At 45.0% G+C, this 23,937-nt stretch overlaps 1 long non-coding RNA gene across 3 annotated transcripts in view; it reads left to right on the top strand.

Annotated features, from left to right (window-relative positions):
* The window catches only part of LOC142817683 (uncharacterized), a 128,006-nt gene that overhangs the window by 28,267 nt on the left and 75,802 nt on the right, over positions 1 to 23,937 (top strand). Inside the window, exon 3 of one of the 3 annotated variants that reach the window (XR_012895303.1) lies at positions 14,124 to 14,291. The exons of the other annotated variants lie outside the window; for them this stretch is intronic. This is a non-coding gene — a long non-coding RNA (uncharacterized LOC142817683). Of the gene's footprint in view, positions 1 to 14,123; positions 14,292 to 23,937 lie in introns of those variants that run through there. 3 annotated transcript variants of the gene reach the window in all.

The following is a 23,937-nucleotide window of genomic DNA, read 5'->3' as shown; positions in this document are numbered from 1 at the left end:
CTTTGAAAGCGCGCACACGTGCCTTTTGTGTGTTGTGGCTTACGCCTGTGTATGTATAGCCACGACAGGCGAGGGCTCCTGGGCGCGCGTCTGCGCTGTCTCAATGACAAATGCACATAGACCTCCGTGCAGCTCTATAGCTGTCAAGACGCCACGTGTCGAACTGAAGGCGGGCGACGCCACGTGTTAAGACAGTAAAAAAGAGAAAAAAGAAGGTCACGACAGCGGGACGTGTCAACAAACGTCGTTCCAGCTCATGCGACAGACTCTGTATCCGTGCGGTTTGTTAAGGCGGATACGGGCAGTGTTCGGAACGCCACAATGAGTGCGTGCGTCTTGCGATCCGCTTTATCCACTAAAAGTGCAGCTAGACTTTTTTTTTTTTTGAATCCCCCTTAGGGCAGCAGGAAGGTAAATTATAGATGGGAGTTCAGAAAAAACTATGTCATCGTACACGCACACGTTTGATATTTCGGAGGCGTTCTCTTTTTTTCGACTTATCTCAAAGTTTCAAGAAGACGTCCATGACGTTTTCTTGTGATAAAAATTGCTAAGGGATACACAATTAGATAGATAGATAGATAGATAGATAGATAGATAGATAGATAGATAGATAGATAGATAGATAGATACGTACGTACGTATGTACATACATACATACATACATACATACATACATACATACGTACATACATACATACATACATACATACATACATACATACATACATACATACATACATACATACATACATACGTACGTACGTACGTACGTACGTACGTACATACATACATACATACATACATACATACATACATACATACATACATACATACATACATACATACATACATACATAGATCATTATCTCCATTATTTTTCCTACGCAACTTGAGAGTGCGATCGGTCGGTAAGAGGCAATGTCCAGGGGAGATCTGCCAGGCTTAAGAATCGGTACCAAGCGGCTAATCTTCCAATCTTGCGGAAATTTGAATGGTACCTGGATTACTATGAAATATATCCGAACGCCGTGGCTGGTTTTCGCCGTCACCGATGTTCGATCGACAATGTTATAGATCTCGTCACATATGTCCAGCAACGAAAGGCATGTAAACGACTATCTGCTACCATGTTCCTTGACGTAAAAGGAGCATACGACAACGTTCTACATGACGCCATCCTCGAAGCCATTGAGTCGGTGGGCCTAGGCGGGCAACTGTATTGTTGGACACGCAGTTATTTACAAGGGCGGACCTTATTTGTGAACACTGCAGATGGTCCAACCTCCCAACACCCAACGCATCGTGGAGTCCCGCAAGGTGGCGTCTTGAGTCCAACCCTCTTCAACCTCGTTCTCATTGGTCATGTAGAACGACTACCAAGTGTGGTCAAGTTATCCATGTATGCTGACGACATCTGCGTCTGGGCATCTGGCGTGACAAGACCTCAGGTACGCGCAAGACTTCAGAAAGCTGTGACGTTGGTATAAATGTACCTCAAGGACCAGGGTCTGAAAATCTCGCCAGCGAAATGCGCATTGATTGCTTTTAGTCGAAAGCCAATGAGACCATACGCTATATCAATCGTTGGCCAAGTCATACCATATGTCAGGACGCACAGATTTCTAGGCGTATTCATTGATAGAGACCTCTGCTGGGGCCCACATGTGGCCCACTTGAAGAAGAGGCTGACAGAAATTGCTAACTTATTGAAGTATCTCGGAGGAAAAACCTGGGGAACTTCAGTACATGCAATGATGCAATTGTACAAGACGCTTTTTCCTGGCTATCTGCGCTACAGTTTACCTGTGTTGACCAACACCTGTAGAACCAACATTCGGACTCTCGAAAGCATCCAGGCCATGGCTCTGCGAGTTTGTCTGGGGCTACCGCGATGTTCATCAACAGCTGAGACAATCGAGATCGCTAATGACTACCCGCTAGAGACGCATATCATGATGGAAGTGCTCAGAGCACACGTGAGGCATCTTACTCGCGCCCCTGCCCATCATCTAGCTTCACTGCCAGAAGCCCGGCCTCGTGCCTCATTTTGCCAGACAGTCTTGTCATATCGCACACGCATTCCTACGGGATATACAACTCCATCGAGGATTTCAACTCCCCCATGGAGTATGACCTATGCACATGTTGAACTCACGGTTCCAGGCATAGGGTCAAAAGCCCGGCTCTCGTCTCCAGCGCTAAAGCAGCTTTCTCTTCTCTTGTTATATGAGAAATACAGTGAGCATACTCATCTATATACTGACGCTTCAACTAAAGTGGATGGGTCTGCAGGGTCGGTGATCTTTCCTGCAACAGCGACAACGGTGAAGTTTCGTTTATCCCACCAGACATCATCGACAGCTGCGGAACTTGCTGCTCTACGTAGCGCAATTCAAGTCATTAAACACCAAGAAGCCAAGAAATGGAGCGTGTTCACGGACTCTAAGGCAGCACTACAGTGTTTGATATTCGCCTTGCGCCGGGGACCTTATGAACAACTAGTGCTGGAAATTAGAGAGCTGCTTCACCACCTCTTCGACGAAGGACACAGAATCACGTTTCAGTGGCTTCCGAGTCACTGCGGCATATTGGGCAATGAACATGCCGATGCAGCTGACAGAGCAGCACACGAAGATGGTGAAGAAGAATCTATACCATTTTCAAGGACTGATGCTGCAATGACCATCCGAAAAATCGCTAATGCAGAATTAAAATCCCTGTGGAACGCCGAGTGCTTACGGCACACGCGACTGCATAGACTGGACGCGTCTCGTCGACTCCGGCCTCCGTCTGGACTCTCTCGACTCGAGACAACGGTGCTTTACCGACTATGGCTTGGTGTCGCCTTCACCAAGGCTTTCGCCTTCCGAATCGGCATGGAAGACAGTGCTGCTTGCGGTCATTGCGGTAGCTATGAAACTATAGAGCACGTTCTCTGTCACTGCCCTCGTTACAGCGTGCAAAGACGGCAACTAGCTGCTGCGTTAGCTCGCCTTGACGACAGACCTTTGTCTGAACAATCAGTGCTGGAAAGACGGCATGATTTGTGTGCTCACAGAAAATCAGTGAAGGCCTTACTGAACTTTTTGCGTGGCAGCGGCCTATTGTATAGACTGTAGCACCCCAGCTCCCCCCCCCCTTTTTTTTGCGCACGTCTATTTCCCTCTTCGCTTTCTTTCCAATCTTTCTTCCCCATTGCCCCTTCCCCTAGTGCAGGGTAGCAAACCGGATGCTCTATTTTCTGGTTAACCTCCCTGCCTTTCCCTCGTTTTATTCTCTCTCTCTCTCTCTACATAGATAGATAGATAGATAGATAGATAGATAGATAGATAGATAGATAGATAGATAGATAGATAGATAGATAGATAGTCAAAAATCAAAAAAGCTGCATGAACAATACTGTAATGCGAATTCCAGAACATTCGTTCATTCAAACACGGAATAAAGTCCTGTACGCTCACGTACTTTAATTGTGCTTGTCCGTACAATGACAAAACGCTTCCTAATCGTGGTGCGGTGCGTGGTTCAAGGAACGCTGCACCATATCATAAAAAAAAATCAATCTGTTTCATCTGATCGTGTCTTCTTGCTCAGTATTCGCCGAATTGCGGCAGCAAAAAAAAAAAGAGAAAGGAAATAAAAGAAATCGTGGTGCAGTGGTCCACGTCAGAACAAACGGCGCAGCCAAGTGTCGAGTCTTTCAAAAACAAGCGACATCACAGCTCCCGCACTTACTTATCAGAACACGCTTTTATTCTGTTCGTATTTTTTTTCTTTCGTGTATACGAACGTGAAATCGAGGGCAGCCGGGGCAGGTCCTGAACGCCGACCGGTCGCAGCTGTCCACAACAACGGGCACCTGACCGCACCCTGAAGCGTTACGCCCGTGCGAGTCGAGGAGCCGCACTTGCAGGGATATTCGTACCGGCCGTTTCTTTTTTTGCGGTCCCCCTTCTTTTCAGAGAGCAAGCGCACTCCTAGTGTTATCCCACGGGGTGCTTGCTCGAACCGTGCTGCAGCCATAGCAGCGGTGTCTTTTTTTGTCGTATTGTGCCGCCGGCTTCAGCCCCACAACAGAGAGGAAGAAGGCAATAAATAAGGTCTGGAAAATAGAAAAGCGAATGCTTGGTTTTGCGGATGACGTGAGAAAATAAAAATAATAAGGGATGGGCGCGGGCACAACGGAGTGGACCAACATCACAGGCGGAGGGGAAGGGGAAGGGTTCAGGAAGGGGAAGGGGGTCACGAGAAGCACACGAGTGAGTCGTTTTAAGTGACGTGCATTTACTTTTCTACACAGAAAGAAAAAATACAATAAACAAAGAGAAGTGACGAATCGAAACCAGCTCGGCCACTGGGCCTCCTTCCTGGGTCAGCTCGTCGCGAGCTACACTTTACGGGGACTGCCACGCCGCACTTCCAAGATGCCACCGTGAAATGGCCCATAAAATAAAGTAGTCCCCAAGAAGAAAAAGGCGCAGCAAGCTTGGTGCTGTGGAGAGAGAGAGAGAAGCGACATTGTCGGTAAGAGTCAAGCTCTACAGACATGCAAATTACTCGCGCTACCATTGATTGACGTGACGAGATGACTGCATAGTCACGCAGGGCTCCCGATGCACGGTGGGCTCTGTGTAAAGCGTATTCGTGTGTCCCCCTGGCGGCGAGTCCGTCCATGTGTGTGCGCGAGTACGCTGCGCGCGTTGCGTAAATGCATGCGGATGACCCGTGCGACCACGCTGCGTTTCGGCCGATACTCAAGGCACGTACGCCGGACACCCGTGCCGAATCCACCAAATTCGCGCGTCACTCGCTTAGCTTCCCACGAGGAGGCGTCGTCTGTTCCAATTCGGTTGCGGCGAGGTGGAAGAGCTCTGTTTAGAGCAGACGACGTGAGATTGTCGTTGTATTATATTCCTGCATATGGACAAGTGTCCACTTCACTACCAAGGAGGAGGCGTCTTAAGCTGGGATACAGAGGGGGGAAAAAAGGCCAAGGGAGGTGGGGAGAAAGATGAGTGAAATAACGAAGTAGAAATAGACAGGAAACATAGGAGCAAGACAAAGAAGCCGAATCTGCGGCCGAACCGTGCCCGTCGTGACTCGAGGGCGGCGAACACAATGAGATGCCGGGACAAGGGGCTCCCTTTTGCGTCCCAGATAGATCACTGGCTCTCGGTTCTGTGTACCAAAAGTCTTTATAGACTCGCGAATGGTCTATCTTCTTCGGCAGACACGGTTCGGAGACAGACTGTCCCGTCATGCCATCCAAAGGCGGGAGGGGGGGGGGGGGGATCTGTCGAGGTCTTTTGGGCTGCGTGTACGGGGAGGAGGCGGGGAGATTATACCGAACTCGGCTTGTGTATTGTGCCTCTTGGCGGGCTGCTGGCGACCGCCTCTGATAGGAAGATGGCCATGCCGCCCTCGTTTTTCGCATTGTATCCGACTGTCATGCCAAGGCGGGGATGGAATCGAGGTGCACGGACCGAGAGAGAGGCGTGGCGTGGTTTCTGTTTTCTTCACTTTTTTTCTTTTTGGGTTTTTGCTTTAGTAGGGTGCCCATAACGAGAACGAGACTTCAAGTTGTGTCGGTATCATGGTCGTTATGTTGTTTGCTACAGCCACATCAAATGGCGTGTGACTCTTATGCCCAAGTCAAGAAAAAAAGTTATTGCGCAAAGAGAAACATCACTGCCACGGTAAGGAAAAAAAAAAGAGGACGTGCTGCTGTTTTTTTTTCTCAATCAACCAATCGCAACTTGTGTTGCGCTTTGTCGATTTGTCGATGCGACAACGTAGAATTCTCGCACCTGTGCCAAAGTGGTACGAAATTAGATTACGCCTGAATTAGTGTCAGTTAAGAACGTGCGGGAAAGTTAAGCTCGAACTTCGCTCTCCTGTTGGCCTAAAGTAGTTACGATGCTTAACTGTTCACTCGAAGCTCATGGGATCCAATCTCGGCCACGGAGGCCTCATTTAGATAAAAGCGAAATGCTTTAAATCCGTGAGCTCAGATTTGGGTGCGCGCTAAAGAACCGCAGGGAATGGAAATTTTCGGAGCCCTCCACTACTGCGTCCCTCATAATTATATCATGGTGTTGGGACTTCAAAATTTCGGGAAACATGATTTACGTTTAGAATTTCATGCGTTATTAGCACAGCCTTAGTACTTCCCTGATGACACCTGAGACGAAATGCCCGCGACTTCGCCAAACTTATCGATTGAGAAGCCGATTGGCCTTGAACTCCGTGAACTCAGTGATTGATGAGTGATGGATGCATTCGATCGAAATTGTCGTTTTACATGGGATGCCATTAGCTTTTCTATGTGGCAGTAAATGAATTACATCAAGAACGAGTGGCATTTGTTGTAAATGACGTGAGACTCACCGCATGACAGCGATGTAATATCGGTGAGTAATTTTTTCAATATGGGGCTGACACGAAAATAGAAAGGTGAATCAAGGGAGGAGGGGTAGGGAGAGAGGATGACAAGTACACTGTGGAAACAGTTTAGTACAACAATACTTCACTGATGCCTTGAGCAGGGTACAAACGTTAAGGTACTTACTAAAGAGAACAGAAAGTCAAAACGGTCAAGATTTAATAATAAATGCGAGGATGCCGCTGATAGATGGCGCCATTCAAGCGAGGTTACTGGTCTCCGAGTCGTCGATTCTCACAGTTCAGCTTTTGACTAGATTGATGGGCGGCCGCGCAATGTAGGACATGACGTTTGAGGCACGTCAAAAAAAAAAAAAAAGAAGAAAAGAGGATGAAGGCGAAAAAAAATCTCATGGCTGAAAAGCAGTGAAACGGTAATGGAAAGTCCTCATCAAGCAGGACGAAAATAAAAAAAAACAAAGAACAAAAACAAGCTTGAAGATAAACCAGTTCTTCGTCGAAAAGTCACTATACCGCACATTTCTCGTTAAGTGATAACGTCTTCCTGATCTTGCAGGAGGAAAGGAAACTGACACAGAAGAGTTGCGCGTCTGCAGCTTTGTTTTATTATCGCTTCAAACATTTCTTTCGTTCTTTTTGAAATGCTTATTCGCGTTTATCCACCAATGATGCTGAGAAGACATGTAGGAGTAATACGATGTATGTCGCGATCAGTGAAACGCAAAAAGTGCAATACATCTTTCGTCAGCAAGCGCTAATTGCAGAAGCGCTGAGAACATGTATATTTTCATTCGTATAACTTTCTGCACCATCGTTCTGACTCATCATCGCAGAAGAAGACCGCACAAGCGATACTGGGCTTCTTGCGAACTTTGGCCTGTCCGAACGCCTCTGAGTGGATTGATTTTGTGTGTGCCTGTGTGTCCGTGTTTTTCTCCTATTTATTTTTTAACTCTTTCTCTCTCTTTCAACCTCCGATTCCCCAACCCCAGTGTAGGGAAGCATACCGGATACTAGCATCTGGTTAACCTCCCAGCCTTCCTTTTTTCTCTCTAACGTTCTTTTCTCATATTTTTTTAGATAATACAGAACATATATGCAGCTGAAGAAAAACAGTGACGCTTGACCCAGTTAAAAATTACCTCATTTATTTATATTTATTTGTTGCATAATGACTTCAAAATTTTTTCGGCGTTGAAGATCAAAACATTATGATAAATCAAAAAACGATAATGAAGCCTATAGCCGCCTCTGCACACTTTTTTGAAAAGAACAAGAAAACAAATAAAAAGAATGGAATTCTTGACTCAACATAGACGGTGACCTTGTTAATGTTTTTTTTTTCTTTCGTCTTGCTTTGTCATCGTGCCTGTCATTTCATGTCGATCGGCTCTTGTTACTAAATCATTTATAGACAAGGCACACCGACTTTCCTGCGGCTAGGCGTTCCCGTATCTGCTCGCTATACTCTTTCGCAATCTTCGCGCCACTTGCTTTCGTATAGTCTCTGTAGTGCTGCAGGTGCACGTGACTTTCTTGTCACGTTGACACGAAAAAAGGGCGCGTGGGAGGACCAAGCAATTTCGGGAAAACGGACATGTGATTGCTTTGCCGCGGCAAGCTGCCGCCGGGACGTCAGAATAAGAGATTTCTGGAAGGAGGTCACTTGCCCATGCATGGTTATATCACCGCCCCCCCCCCCCCCCCCCAGCGCATGGCGAAGCGTGCATCGCCTGAAAAAGCTGCGCGCGAAAAGTGTGCGTACCGCCAATTGTGGCGTGTATACAGCGCTTTTTTGACGATGTTTATTGAACTCAGATGGTTGATTTGATCATTGATATGTAGGGTTTGACGTCACAAAACCACCATATGATTATGAGAGACGCCGTAGTGGAGGGCTCCGGAGATTTCGACCACCTGGGGTTCTTTAACGTGCACCCAAATCTGAGCACACGGGCCTACAACATTTCCGCCTCCATCGGAAATGCAGCCGCCGCACCCGGGATTCGAACCCGCGACCTGCGGGTCAGCAGTCGAGTACCTTAGCCACTAGACCACCGCGGTGGGGCGAACTCAGATGGTAAGCAAGCGAGACCGTAAGTCAAGAATGGCAATTATATCTGGTGTTTTATGTACCGAAACCCCTTTATGATGCACGCTGCAGTGGAAGCCTCCATAAATTTAGGCGACCCAGTGTTCTTCAATGTGCATCAAGATCTGCCACTACGCGGGACTCTAGCATTGTTGCGCCATCTATATGCGACCGCCGCGGCCAGCATCGAACCCATGACATTCTGGTCAGCCAGAGCCGTAGGCGAATTTTTATTTTCTTTTAGAGTAGTCGGCTAATGATCTGGCTACGCCACTGGTCAGCAGCCGACTATACCGCGTAACCTACGCACCATGGCGCGAGGCACAGCGAGATGTAGAAGTTCTTGACAACACACGAACACCCGATAGTTACAGGGAAAGACGGAGGCTAGCCGTGGAGTGAAGCGCATGGTCTTTGAAACAGATAGTATATGGGGAGCCAACATTTGTTCTTACCAGTTAACTTTGCACATTGTGGCAACTGAGTGGCTATATGACGCTCCCAGACTGGAGGACATGGGTTCGATTCGTGGTCACGGCGAATTACGACGTTCAAGAGAGAGAGAGAGAGAGCGCGCGCGCGCGCGAGAGAGAGAGAGAGAGAGAGAGATAAAGATGCATGGAAAAGCAGGGAGGTTAACCAGATGCACATCCGGTTTGCTACACTGCACTGGGGAAGGGATGAAGGGGAGAAAAGAGGTTGCAGAGAGATGAGAAGGTACACACAATCACGAGCACACTCGGGGAGCACACACAGTCTACAGGCGGTCGCTCAGGTTTGTTGACTTTAATTAAAGTAGCAGTGCTTTAGTAGCTTTCTGCGCAACTGAGGCAGATGCCCAAGGTCCTAGTATCTTCTGCACACAAAATGGTACGGGGTCAAGTTGATTCAAAACCATCCGGAGCTGGCATCGCTGTGTGTCGTAGCAAGCGCAGCTGCACAGGACGTGTTCGATGGTCTCTTCAGCTCCGCAGAAGTCGCATGAAGGAGTGTCTGCCATACCAATGCGAAAAGAGTACACCTTTGTAAATGCAACACCCAACCAAAGGCGGCATAACAGTGTCGCATCGGAGCAGGAAAGTTGTGATGGTAGCTTTATCTTGAGCGACGGATCCAGTTCATAAAATTGACACCTTTGGAAGTTGGTAGACGACCAGAACGTGTGTGTGAGATTTAGAGCCAGCAGGTAAAGTTGTCTTGCTGCATCATTCCTTGATAGAGGAATCGGGACTACACGCGTTCCTTCATGGGCTGAGCGGGCTGCATCATCGGCTAATTGATTTCCGGTAATACCGATATGTCCAGGCAGCCATTGATATATAATATCATGCCCTCGTGCTAGAGCTTCATGATGGCAATGTCTTATTTCTTGTACCAATTGTTCATGACTCCTACTACGCATGGTAGACTGCAAACTCTGAAGCGCTGCCTTCGAATCACAGAATATGACCCATTTTCCTGGACGTTCTTGAACGAGATATTGTAAAGCAGCCCTTATAGCAGCAAGCTCTGATGCCGTAGATGTAGTCATATGCGACAACTTAAACTTGATTGTCATTGCTGCAGCCGGAATTACAGCGGCACCTGATGAGCTGCTGGACGAGACAGACCTATCAGTGTATATCTGCGTTCGGTCCAAGTACAACTCATGTATTAATAGCAGTGTTGCTTGCTTCAATGCTACTCTGGAGTGATTGCTTTTCTTTTTGATACCCGGAATTTCTAGACGTGCTTGCGGCTGGTCGAGGCACCACAAAGGACATGCCATTCTCGCAGCTGGCGTATATCCTGATGTAATGCTGTTTAGGTGCTTGGCTATGACGTCTGAAAATGTAGCACGTGGTCTTCCGGAGGGTAGAAGGGCCAAGTGGTGGTCGGGGACACGGCTAGCATGTCGAATGTGCGCTCTGAGGCAATCCACAACTGTATATGTCCTGACCGGATGGTCTTTGGCAAGCATGATTGTGGCATAAGTAGAAGCGCATCGGGGCAGTCCGAGGTAGATACGCAGTGCCTGACCCTGCAAACTCTCCAATGAATGAGTATTGAATTTGCAAGTGTTAGTCAGTACCGGCAAGCTGTAGCGCAATAGACCCAGAAATAGGGCCCTGTACAGCTGTAGCATGGAGGCCACAGAAGTTCCCCATGCTTTCCCGCACATGAATTTTATTATATGCACAATAGATAGCAGTCTCTTCTTCAAGTACGCACAATGCGGGCTCCGCGAAAGACTTCTGTCGATTATTATGCCCAGGTAACGATGCGTCCGTGCATATTTGACACTCTGCCGATTGATGTAAACAGGGTATGGCGTCATTGATTTGCGTGTAAACGCCATCAACGCGCACTTCACAGTTGATATAGTTAGGCCTTGTTTCTGAAAGTAGGCTGTTGTGAGGGTTGCTGCCCGCTGTATTCGTGCACGCACCTGAGGGCTAGTAACTGCTGCACTCCAGAGGCAAATATCATCGGCGTATATGGATAGGCACACCGACTTTGGCAGAACCTTCACCAGACCAATGAGGGCAACATTGAGCAATGTGGGGCTTAAAACACCTCCCTGAGGTACTCCGCAGTAGGTGTAATGTTCAGCAGTTGTACCCTCATATGTTTGCACAAAGAAACCCTTGCCAGTTATATAATCTTTCATCCATTGAAACATTCGTCCACCAATGCCCATTGAAGCGAGTGAAGTGAGGATGGCATCGTGAGCTACATTATCATATGCACCCTTCACGCCAAGAAAGAGTGCCACTGATATGCGCTTGCGACTTTTTTCTTGCTGAACAAATGTCGGTAAGTCAAGGACACAGTCGATGGAGGAGCGGCCCCGACGAAAGCCTGCCATGCAAGAAGGGTATTTGGTGTATCGTTCCAAGTACCACTCGAGACGAAATAGAACCATTCTTTCCATCACTTTTCCGAGGCAGCTTGCGAGGGCAATAGGGCGATACGCTGTCAAGTCCAATGGTGATTTTCCCGATTTCAAAAGTGGCATTAATCGACTTATTTTCCATTCTCGGGGAACACTGCCGCTGAGCCAGGAGTTGTTGAAGCATGTTAAAAGTACTTTTCTGGCTTTTTGTCCAAGGTGTCCCAACGCACTATAAGTAATACCATCAGGACCTGGCGATGACATGCGCTTAGAAGCGACTAACGCACCTTCCAGTTCTTCCATGGTGAATGGAATGTCCATTTCTGGTAATCGCGTCTCGGGAACGATCATGGCGTCGATGCTCTCGTTCATAATATTCCCGCCAACTCTCGTGCAAAATTCTTCAGCCACCTCGAGTTCTGTTTTTCCATGATGGAGTGCCAAAGCTTTAAAAAAGTGCCGTTGTTGCGGAGAGGAGCGAAGACCACGAACTGTTCTCCAGATATATGACAGCGGTTTATGAGGGTCTAGAGATTCGCAGAATGCTTTCCAGCGTTCGCTCTCCAGCTTGTAAATGCGTCGTTGAATCTTTTTCTGGAGCCGTCTTGCTTCCCTCAGATCGTAAATTGATCTTCAAAAACAACTTTCATGCTTATAGGTCTGCGCGCATGGTAACTATACCCATGTTGTCGAAATTAATGAAATTAATCCGGTGTCCCTCTCAACAGAACGCTTCATAATGATATTTTATACTTGGTGCTACCTGAAATTTCATTTTAACATAAAGTCATTACTCAGAGCATTAGGGGCAATCGACACCACTCTAGAAAAACCTACGAATATAGCTGAATAAAAAATGAAGTCCCAAATTATTTTTTTCTTTTTTTATTTTTTGTTTGCTGACAAGGTGAGCAAGTATACGCTTTTACGATAAAACAAAAATAAAACGAGCTTTAATGACGTAGCTAAAGCAAAACAATAAAAGAAGAAAGAACGACCAGGAACGCATTATACCACACCTACGACAGTCCTACACAATATCACCTGTGCGCACATTGCCCTATCTATGCGCTCACGGACGCATGCAAAACATATTTCCGTTGAACATAAAATATGGCGAAAGGCCATTCGGGTGCTTTCGATTAGATGTTCTAAGAAATAAAAAAAAACAAGATGAAAGAACACACTTATTTTCATTAAACTCTGCTTAAGGGGTTTTTTGAACTTACAACATTAAAAAAAAGAGGCCCATGTAATACCGTTTCTGCTAACGCCCATTTCTTATTTCGCCCTTGGGTATGCGTAATAAAAACAGGCGTAATGCTATTATTAATAGTATAGAGGCGCTGAAGACAGGTCCAAAAAGTAATATGTTACGCAATGATGCATTATCATTTGACTTTAGTGCGAACAATACGGGGGGGGGGGTTACATGTTTTTGTTTGTTTCTTTCTCGTTTTTCGCAGAACTGTCGATGCTTGCTGTGTGTGTGCGGGGTTTATTTCGAAATGCAATGAGCTTGCTTGAACAATCTGTGCAATGTGCGTGAGTGCCGTGCAGCACTTATTGACGCTTTATTTCATAACTGCAATTTTATTTGATGAATTAAAACCGAGTCTCGAAAGCGGCATTCAAAAACATAAAAAAAGGAAATCCAGAATCCCCAGCTCGTTAGGGAGCGTGGGAGTAAGCGAAGATGTGTGCTGATGACGTAACACTTCTTCTCTTTCTTTCTTTCTTTCCTTCTTTCTTTCCTTCTTTCTTTCTTTCTTTCTTTCTTTCTATTTCTCTTTCTTTCTTTGAATCCCTTTGCGTGGTACTGCCCGTAAAGCTACAACATGGCCACAGCTAGAATCGGGAAAATATGACTGCTGATATGTGAAGATGATGACCACCGAGCGCATATGCGTGCGCAGGGTTTTCATTCGGGGGGGGGGGAGAGGGGGGAGGTAAGTTCGTCGTAGCGCTCCATCATCGTCGTAGCGCTCCATCATGTTATATGTACGAAGCTGACACTGCACGACCCCCCTCCCCACCGGAATTGCAGCTCCCGCCGTCCCTATTATGTCAATGTATAGGGTTGATTTTTGTGCCTCCCTCTTGGGTAACCAGGAGAGGGGGGCGCCCCCTCTACCCCCCCCCCCCCCCCCCCCCTGTGCGCACGCCTATGACCGAGCGTAAGATGGAACGAAATATGATTGCCTACTTCTTGTGGTGCTATAGTTAGTGAAGCACAGCTCAGAGGTGAAAGGCCCGAATTGAAATGAAGGGAAAATGAAGGAATCAGGACGAGCGCCGTTCTGCCTACTTAATTTGGTGTTCGTGTTAATTCCAAGAAGTCAAAAGATAAAAAAGTAAATATTGTAAACTCAATAAATGTAACTGATATTCTAGCGCTGATATTCATCTGTCTATATTCGTATATATATATATATATATATATATATATATATATATATATATATATATATATATATATATATATATATATATATATATATATATATATATATATATATATATATATGTAATGCGTGTGTGTGTGTAAAGTATAGAGGTGGCTTGAAAGGGTGGTTGTCGAGTCTCTGCTATGACAAGGCTGCTGGAAGTCGCTCGTGGAACACCTATGCAGACACGCAGTCCCCTAGCTAATAGTCTTTGAAGTCGCTCCTCTGAAGTGCGGGAAAGGCCGTGTAACACTGCTGCAGAATATGCAACTTGAAACATGCCGCCATTTTTTTTCGCTTACAGACGCTACACAAGGACCACCCATTGGCACTGGAGATTTTACTAAGAGATAAAAGCAATGCTCATAACGATGTACAGAGTAATGTACATATATTACCCAGAAATGAAGTTTGGAGCTCCGAAGTGGACTATCCTCCATGGCTGCTTGCAATACTAAGCATTGCATTCTGAGTGGATGGGTTTATCAGAAAGAGAGACATGTTCATCCAAGCTGCTCAACAACTAGCGCTTTATCAGATACACATGCGGTATCCAGGGTACATACACATTTACACAGATGGCTCAAGTACTACAACGTCTTCAACATCGGCATTTATCATACCACAGCTCAATATTCAGGAATCGTTTAAATTATGTCGCATGACGTCATCTACTACATCTAAGCTCTCCGCTATTCTGTATGCTCTAAAGTTTATAAACTCGGTAGCAGACGCTAGAAAATGGGTACTTTTCAGTGACTCACTGGCCGCATTAAGATCACCCTCCAGTACAAACAGGAGCGTAATAAGTGATAGTATGACATACGAAACGCTGAAAGAGCTCACCAAAGCAAAGAAGACGCAACATGAGATCAAATTCCAGTGGATACCTGGCCATTGCAACATTCCTGGAAACACAGCTGCCGATGAAGCAGCATGACAAGCACATCGTAAAGACGTTACTGTTTCTTTACCAATTTCGAAAAATGAATTGCGTAGTATTATAAAGAATACAACTTTCAGAATGAGCAAAACTGCTTGGTTTGACCATAGTACAAAGAGCTGCGATTTATATCACATCGATCCATTTATTGAATTCAAAATTACGCTGGCATTAGATAGAAGTATGGAAACTCTAATTCACCGATTGAGGCTAGGCACCGCATACACAAAACATTTTTTTGCACAGAATCGGCAGAGCTGAAACTCCCGAATGCGAATATGGATTTATAGATGAAGACGTATGTCACCTTCTCATAGACTGTCCACATCATGACACGCCGAGATGCCGTCTTAAGTCCGAACTGTTCGCATTGGACCGCAGACCATTTGGCATGAAAAAACTTCTGGGCCCGTGGCCAACTGGAGTTTTACAGTCCCACGCTTTAAAAGCATTGACACGTTTTTTACAGGACAGCGGGATTGCTGACAAGTATTAACAAAGAACAAACTTTCATGTGTAACACATGTACTTATTATGTGCAGTGTCATGTGACACCCATCAAGTGTGTGTTGTGAAATGAATGACGTGTCGACTATTATGTACATACGAGCGAATGCATCTTTATAAGGACCAGACGTGTGCTCCGCTGTTTTGTGCTGGTGGACCGAATATTAACGAGGGACATTTCCAGAGACTTCTTACATTGACTTTCGAACATTTACTTACCATTATGTTGTGATGTGTGCGTATAAGTGTGTCTTTGCATATCTGTGTCCAAGTTTTCTATTTTCCATGCACTGCTTTGTATGTTTTGCTTCAGGATACGTGTTCGGGTTTCAATCAACAGCTAAGGAGTAGCCGGCGCCATAATGGTGCGCCAACATCTCCTTATATATCATATCAATAAAAAAAATATAGAGGTGGCTTGAGCCAACCATATATGTATACGCCAATGCTAATAGAGATGTTCCACATGGTTTATAAACACCATGATGCTGGTTTATACTAATATAGAAACTCCATATCAGCGTGATCTGTACCGCGCTGAAAGCGCGTTCCTGGACGCACTTCTGACTGCGTGACGGTAAAGATAAGTGTAGTAAATTCTATAGCCTGCGCTCTATTCAGCTGTTTGCGCTCGGCGTCACCATATCTCCCGTGTGTTCTTCTACATACCCTGATTCGCGAGATATCCGAGTTAATTGCGTCTTTTCCACAAGGAGGATGTACTGGACGGTAGCACTTTTCGAGTGGGAAACATCAGCTTCCGTATCTGCGCCAGTGCTATAGCAATAATAATAATTACAAAAAAAAAAGAACGAAACAAAGAAAACTCAGTTCATTGTTTCTATTGCTGGACTAGAAGTGAGAGAACAATGGGTCAGAGACAAGTGGAGACGTCGACCTGTTTCCTTGATCGAGGCTGATGCTTGTACGTTGATGAGCTTTAATTGTTTCAAGTAGTGCATTTCGTGAAATGATAATGCATAAGTGCCAACGGTGATATCTTGCGACCCAGAGCTATACATTTCAGGGGCCCTGATGCACAGCTTTTTTTACGGCCTTGAGATCCGTAACGTACATAGAAATACACTGCAAAAAATATCCATATTTCAACGTCGGAACAGATTGTGAAAATTACAGACTGTGTTTTGTTTCTTCAAAAATGGTGGAAGTGGACATAAAACAACATTATTGTGCTGTGTTTTTAATAAAACGGTGGAGAAGACCGTACTCGGGCATTTAAAGTTTCCGTTCCTGTCTTCATTCTGTAAAAGAGAAGAAAATTACGCCAAGCTGATGTATTTTGTCACGTGGTGCGCTAGCATCCGGGAAGCCGGAAGCAACGCCATTGACACTTTTGTACTCGTCACCTTCGCTGGTGGGGCGTCGTGCGATATTTTAAATGCGAAGCATTTCTTAGCGAACTTCGGCGACTTTGAGCGTATCCATCCATTCATCCATCCATCCATCCATCCATCCATCCATCCATCCATCCATCCATCCGTCCGTCCGTCCGTCCGTCCGTCCGTCCGTCCGTCTATCTATCTATCTATCTATCTATCTATCTATCTATCTATCTATCTATCTATCTATCTATCTATCTATCTATCTATCTATCTATCTATCTATCTATCTATCTATCTATCTATCTATCTATCTATCTATCTATCTATCTATCTATCTATCTATCTATCTATCTATCTATCTATCTATCTATCTATCTATCTATCTATCTATCTATCTATCTATCTATCTATCTATCTATCTATCTATCTATCTATCTATCTATCTATCTATCTATCTATCTATCTATCTATCTATCTATCTATCTATCTATCTATCTATCTATCTATCTATCTATCTATCTATCTATCTATCTATCTATCTATCTATCTATCTATCTATCTATCTATCTATCTATCTATCTATCTATCTATCTATCTATCTATCTATCTATCTATCTATCTATCTATCTATCTATCTATCTATCTATCTACTCACAATTTTTAGCTCCCCTGGTCGTTTCGATAATGGTATCGATGGCAGGACCTTCAAAATGTCACAAGCCGGTTAACGACATTTGTTTATTTTGTTTAAATAAATGGAGCCATGTTTTGCTGAATGGGTCGCGATTATGTATTTGGGCACACGCAGTGGTGTGTGCATAGTACATGCAGACCGCATGATAGCGTAAGTTGAAACAGCAATGTCAAACGTACAAACACCCATGCGATATGAAACATCAATTCTTGGTGTGTACATTGAATATCATGAAACACCCTCGTTTCAAAACATAAGAAGCTCCAACTGTCCTATGAAACATCAGATTTTTCACAGTACTGGTGTTCCACACCTGCAACAATCCAGCATAAGCTTTCGTTATTTTTGCAAATTGAGTTACCTCCAATACTAAGAGTACCTTATGGTCTATAGAACAGTAACATTTCCTTTAATATAACGAGAAAACAAAACAGCCCATTCGAGTACAGAAATGCCCATTAAACAACGGCACCTCTTTTCCAGAATGCGTGAAGACCAAAATGTAAAGAGAAATCGAAAAAAGGAGTAACTCGAAGAAATTGTTGTGCGGATAGTTGGCACAACACTTATAGAAACATTTTAGGTGCTTTTCCTGTAAACGCAGCATCGCAAGTCACGCATACCATATCAATTCAAATGAAATAACTCGAGCAGACTGCTATAAGTATCTAGGCGTTCACTTGACATCGTCATTATCATGGGTCGCTCACATTGAAACAATATTTCACACTTGGATTTTTGCGCCGAAATCTCAGATCTGCATCGCCAGCTATTAAAAAGCTTGCATATCAGTTCGGCCTAAATTGGTATACACTTCATCTATCCGGCACACCGCCTACGAATTAGAATCTATCCAGAATCGCGCTGCTCGCTTGATAACGTCAAACTACTCGCGTAAATCTAGCATCACTGAACTCAAAAGCACACTTGACCTTCCATGTCTCCAATCACGTCGAACCATCTCGCGTCTCTGCTCGCTTCACTATTTCTATTATCACCCACTTACCAAGCACCCTCGACTTCAACCCCCGCCGCGAATCTCGCCGCGCCTCAACCACGGCAAACCAGTCGCACGCATTCAGTGCCGCACATCATCGATGAAAGATTCTTTTTTCCCTCGTGCAGTAACCCTGTGGAATACTCTCCCCGACAGTATTGTTTCGTCCACCGACCGCACGACTTTTCGCATAAAAATGACAATGCATCTGACCTAAAAAATTTTTGTTGATTGTTTTCTTTCTTAGAAATGTTTTTCCTCCCTTTCTTCGTCTTTTCTTCCTTTTTCGGGGTTTTGTGTGATTACGAGTGCCTCATATATTGTTTGCCCCCGCCTTATGTAATGCCTCCGGGCCCTTGAGGCTTCAATAAATGAAATGAAAAACCACCCCAACACTGGAAAAGAGCGTCACGCTGCTGTCTTCCTGTGCTTCGTATTTCGTCTAAATTTTTCCTCTAAGGTGACAGAAACTTTGAAAGCCTGTGTTTTCATTCAATAACAGAATAACTTACGGACACCCCATTCCGAGCCAACCACTTTTTTTTTTGGTTTTTCAAATAACAAAAGTACCGTCTTCTGAATTACAGAGCTATTTCGTGTTAGAGATAACAGAGCTGCCGTGTTTAGGAACAGACAGATCACGTACACGTAATAACAAAAGCGTGCTGTGTGTGGCGGTACACAAAATAAATATGCAAATCCTCCGTAAAACGGTGTCCGCTGTTTTCTCATTTACTGAAATCCTCCGGCACAAATTTACCAGCAAGATATCCTGTAAACAGAGACGTTCTTTTTTAGAGTGCATCTGAACATGCAACTAAGTGAATATAAGTAATGCACATAGTGTTCGCAAATTAATGCTATCTGTCTAGAAAACTAAGAATAAGTTATGTTTTCCTTATTCTACAGGATTTACAGGATATGTAAATATTACTAGAAACTGGATGCTGAAAATAAAAATCGGTGAAACATGCACTGGTGGACTTTTCAAATGTTTCTGTCTCCCAGCTCTCAGAAAAACGTGTGAATAATGGTTCATTCACACTGGCGACTAGCAAGGGTCGCACGACCATTTGCGACTGGTCGCAAACGGTCGCGAACAGTCGCAAACGGTTGGACACGTAGGACGATGATCCAGGAGCCTGAGAGAGGTACCCGTTTGCGGCGCACCGAGGCACAGCCCGCGTACCAGCCAGTCGGAGAGTAGCGGTATAGCGCCACCTAGAATACCTTCAGCCAGCGGCAGTTTGTATGTACTTCTAAAGCCCCTCGATCAAGGGGTTTTATGTTCTTCTGTGAGACAGTGCCATCTATTATACTGTTTGTGAGATACTGCCAGTTACGCCTGACGCGTGACAAGTTTCGAGCTTCGCTCCTAAAAAACTTCGTTCATCGCATTTGATACTCTAGCAGTTGTGCTACAGCCGTGTTCGTCTTTCTGTCTCCTTTTATGGGTCTAAGTAATATTCGTATTGTAAGTATTTGTTGCAAACAGATGATTGACGTTATTAGCTGAACGATTTGTTTCCTTCTAGATAGACTCTATATATTATATTAGAAGTGTGGCTGTTTGGGCTGTTGGTATGACATGACGATAGTTATAGCGCGAGAACAGAACGTCTCCTTCTTGTCCCTTTGTCGTCGTTCTGTTCTCGCGCTATAACTATATCGTCTATATTAAAGTTACAGCGCTGGCTTTAAATGTCTTTCGCCGTGATCCATGGTAGAACTGCAGCCTCCGCCATTCAGTTATCCATTTCGTGTTGCTTTCTACGGCTTTTCGCCAAGCACGAAGAACGTACAGCAGGACGGGCGTGGCGGTGGAGCCTCATTTGTTTTCGCCCGCGCAGACCAACTCGTCCCAGCAGCCGTGCACACAGTCGCTGTGCTTTGCGTTTCCCGAAAGACCAGGAAGACTATAATCGGTGCGCGAGAGGAAAGCGGAAAAGCTTGTTTTCAAAGCTCTTCAAGCGCCCTGTCATTTTGCAGAGAGAGAAAGAAATATTTATTCACGACCGCAGCTTGAAGGCTGCGTATTTCCGTTCCGTTTTTAGGCGACACTTTGCCTGGACAAACGCGAGCGCCGCAGTGTAGCGATGCAATAATCTTATTATAGAAAAAAAAAGTGTGGGGACACTTTCGACCGCGCCTTGACGTCAACGTGGTGACAACCATCGCTGCCCGGAAAGATCAGGGCTTCCGCAGTTGGATGCAGTGTTGTAGAAACTCTGGCTACATGCAGGTGACGTCGAAGTGCATGCGTAGCATATTTTGAAATAGGGACTAGCTTTAATGTCTTTAGTGTACGCAGCACACGCGCTTATACTGCATGGTTTTAGTTCACTACGTGCGCTTAGTGTTTGCGTCGAAAACTTGCCTGTGATATTGATTGACAGCGGACGAGTGGAGCGTAGGCTGATTCAGCCCGCCACGTAGATTGAATAAACGATGGGTTACTGAGTTAGTTAATTTAGTTTGGCAGATTCTGACTCCAATAAAGCATAATTGCCCGCTCCCTAGCTGTGTCTCTGCTGCACGGTCACTACACTAAGTCTTCTAGTTCCTACATAAAGATTATCGAGTACAGTGAATACAAATTAGCAACAAGATTGAATTGGCTTGACTGGCTTCACACCTGGAACATCCGACCTTTTTTTTACGCTCTTTTTTTGTTGCAGTTGCATTAAAGTTCGTGCTCAGAAGTTGAATAATCCGTTCGTGACACATGACACTAAAGTGTCCGTGCGCATGGCATGCTTTCAGCTGGAGGAGACAGTGTTCTAAATTAAAGGAAACGGGTATATTGAGAAGCGCGATTGTTACGTTGATTTCTTATAGTTAGCCACCTCCGGAAATGGTTTATACAGGGTCGGCCATATCTAAGTTGAACACTTCATTAGAATTCAAACTGGTAAAACTACGTTTACTCTACTTCATGAGGGCAATGTCCATTATATGACGTCTAATCATAGTCTCGATAAACACCATGGTGATTTTGCAAATTAGGTTTTAAACATCATCTTCTCTTATGTCTTGAATACGATTGAGGTGTTTACTTTAGGCTTGTATGACCCTGTACAACCATCAGTAAAAACTTGCTGGTTGCGAAATCTTCAAGAAAAAGCTATATTTTCGCTTTTTCTCGAGCCATAGACTCCGAATCAATGTTCCATTCTGTAGTTCGAATTACTTCCTATACATTCACCAGTAGATTATACTATTAGGAACAAATAATGCCTTATGGCGCTGTAATGCCTGTAATGCCTTATGGCGTTGTGGGTATCAAATAAACAAATAAACAAAAATAGTACATAAACTCTCATTTGCTGGGGGGACAGCGTCCCGTATAAGGCTTTGCTGCTGGGTGTATACGCACCCCACCCATAGGACAACTTCGCACTTGTTGTCCCGACCCTGCACGCAACTGCCGGAAGCACAGCTGCGCGCACAAGATTACCCGGTGGGCGCAGTCGCCAAAAGCCGGATATACAAGAAGAGGACGCCGCGGTGGCACCGCGTGTCGTTTGCGGTGGCGCTTCCTCGTCGTCTCCAACTGGCTCGTTGTAGGCGCTTGTAATGCGTGGCAGGCGACTGCCGTTGCTTCCGTGTACGGAACCTGCCTGTCTGCCCCCGCGACTACAGAGCAGCGGACGCGACAGCAACGAGCGAGAGAATGGCTTGACTGCCGGTTCAAAAGCAAGAACGTAGAAGGCTAGAAAAGAGTTCAGGGCACGCGCTCTTCGGGGGGGCTGGGGTTACTCCTGGCGCTACGTTTATTATTTCCACCTGCTTTCAGCGATTCCAGCATTCCCCGGCATTCATTTGCAGTGTCCGTGGCGCTGAACTCGGACGTATGCAGGCTACGCTGATGTGGTGAAAAAAAAAGTGGGAGGAGAGAGAGAGAGAGAGAGAGAGAAATAAACGTTTATTTAGAAAACAGTGTTCCGAGCTAGACCCGGTGCCACCTTAAGGTGGGAGGGTTCCCTAGTCCAGGAACCTTCTGGCTTCGACTGCCCTCTTGGACCTGCCGACGAGTTGTCGCTGGTCTTCCAGTTCCAAATTCTTCTAGTGTTGCAGAAGTGAGGGTTCGGACTACATGCAAAGCTTGATGTTTAAGCTTGATGTTTAGTCGCTTGATGTTTAAGGACAATTACAAAATTCTGCCTACACCTTTACATTATATGGACAGGTTTCTGAAGTGGCGATACGATGCGACGACCGTGAAGATACAGCAGAACTGAGCGTATTCGTCACGAATAGTAAGTGGCTGAAATTTGCTGCTGATAGCACCGTAGCTGTTGATAGGGTGAGCACCTGTACGGTGGTCAGCAGTGTATGTGGGAGGGGGAGAGTAACGTGAAGATAAAGAGAGGGCAATACACGGAGGGTTATTCCCGTATGAGCACAGAAGGTTCGAAAGCTGTGCCGTTTCACTTATGTTTATTTGCACACTCCGTTTACTTTCTTCACACACAAAAAAAACAAGAAAGCTTTTAGCGATTTGCCGTGGGTCCCATGCACGGTGTTTACGTGTCAAATAGCTTGAACGTGTCATTTTATCGTCTTCGTTCCAACTTATGTGCGTGGAATAATTGAGGGTTATAAAGGCCCTTAACGGGGGACTGTGTCAACAACACTTCTTATCCGGGACCAGGAAAATGTTGTGAAGCTAAAACCCATATGGTTCGTTTTGAACAATATTTAGTGCGTCTTCGCGGCGTGGGTTGTGCAGGCTGCTGTTGTTCACTGAGCCCATGTCAGTGGGGTGGGGCATCCGGGTAAGGTACGCGGTCGTTCAACTCCCCCCCACTTTGTCTATCTGCTCGTGCGCGCTCGTGCGCACAGCGTGTGGAGTGTCGCACTGTTGTGTGGATTACTGTAGATTATCGTGGGGTCGGTCACGTCTGTTGACTGAAACGAAAGTACGTGTGTTCGGTCGAGACTGCTTGTCCCAATAGAAAAATAGATAGAAAGAAAGAAAGATAGATAGATAGAAATATAGATAGATAGATAAATAGATAGATAGATAGATAGATAGACAAACAGACAGACAGACAGACAGACAGACAGACAGACAGACAGACAGACAGACAGACAGATAGATAGATAGATATATAGATAGATAGATAGACAGATAGATAGATAGATAGATAGATAGATAGATAGATAGATAGATAGATAGATAGATAGATAGATAGATAGATAGATAGATAGATAGATAGATAGATAGATAGATAGATAGATAGATAGATAGATAGAGAGCGAAGGGCATGCTAATTTACCTCCTCCACCCAAAAAAAAAAATAAATGTGAAGATAGATGTGTATTCCTAACTTGTATTACGTCTTCTCATTTTATCTTGCTCTGTATAATATTTGAAGTATTTAAATATCGCAAGCGATGTAAGAGAGTTGTTTCTTCTATGACTAAACATTGCTGCTGACTGTTTTCCCAAGCCTCTCGAGCTGTTTTTGGCAGCTCTTTGCCATGTGGAACCTCCAAATTTTTTTTCGTTGGAAATAAAGCTCGGAAAAGCAGAGAAGCTTTTGTTTTATATACTATTTCACAATATCCAACTGTTTGGATCATTACGTGTCATATGGTCTCTCCGGTGGTCTGTCACTGGTATTCGAG

This window comes from Rhipicephalus microplus, chromosome 5 (genome assembly GCF_043290135.1).
Source record: "Rhipicephalus microplus isolate Deutch F79 chromosome 5, USDA_Rmic, whole genome shotgun sequence".
Lineage (NCBI taxonomy): Eukaryota > Metazoa > Arthropoda > Arachnida > Ixodida > Ixodidae > Rhipicephalus > Rhipicephalus microplus.
Note: the sequence above shows the minus strand (reverse complement) of the source record. Positions and strands in the feature narration are given on the sequence as shown.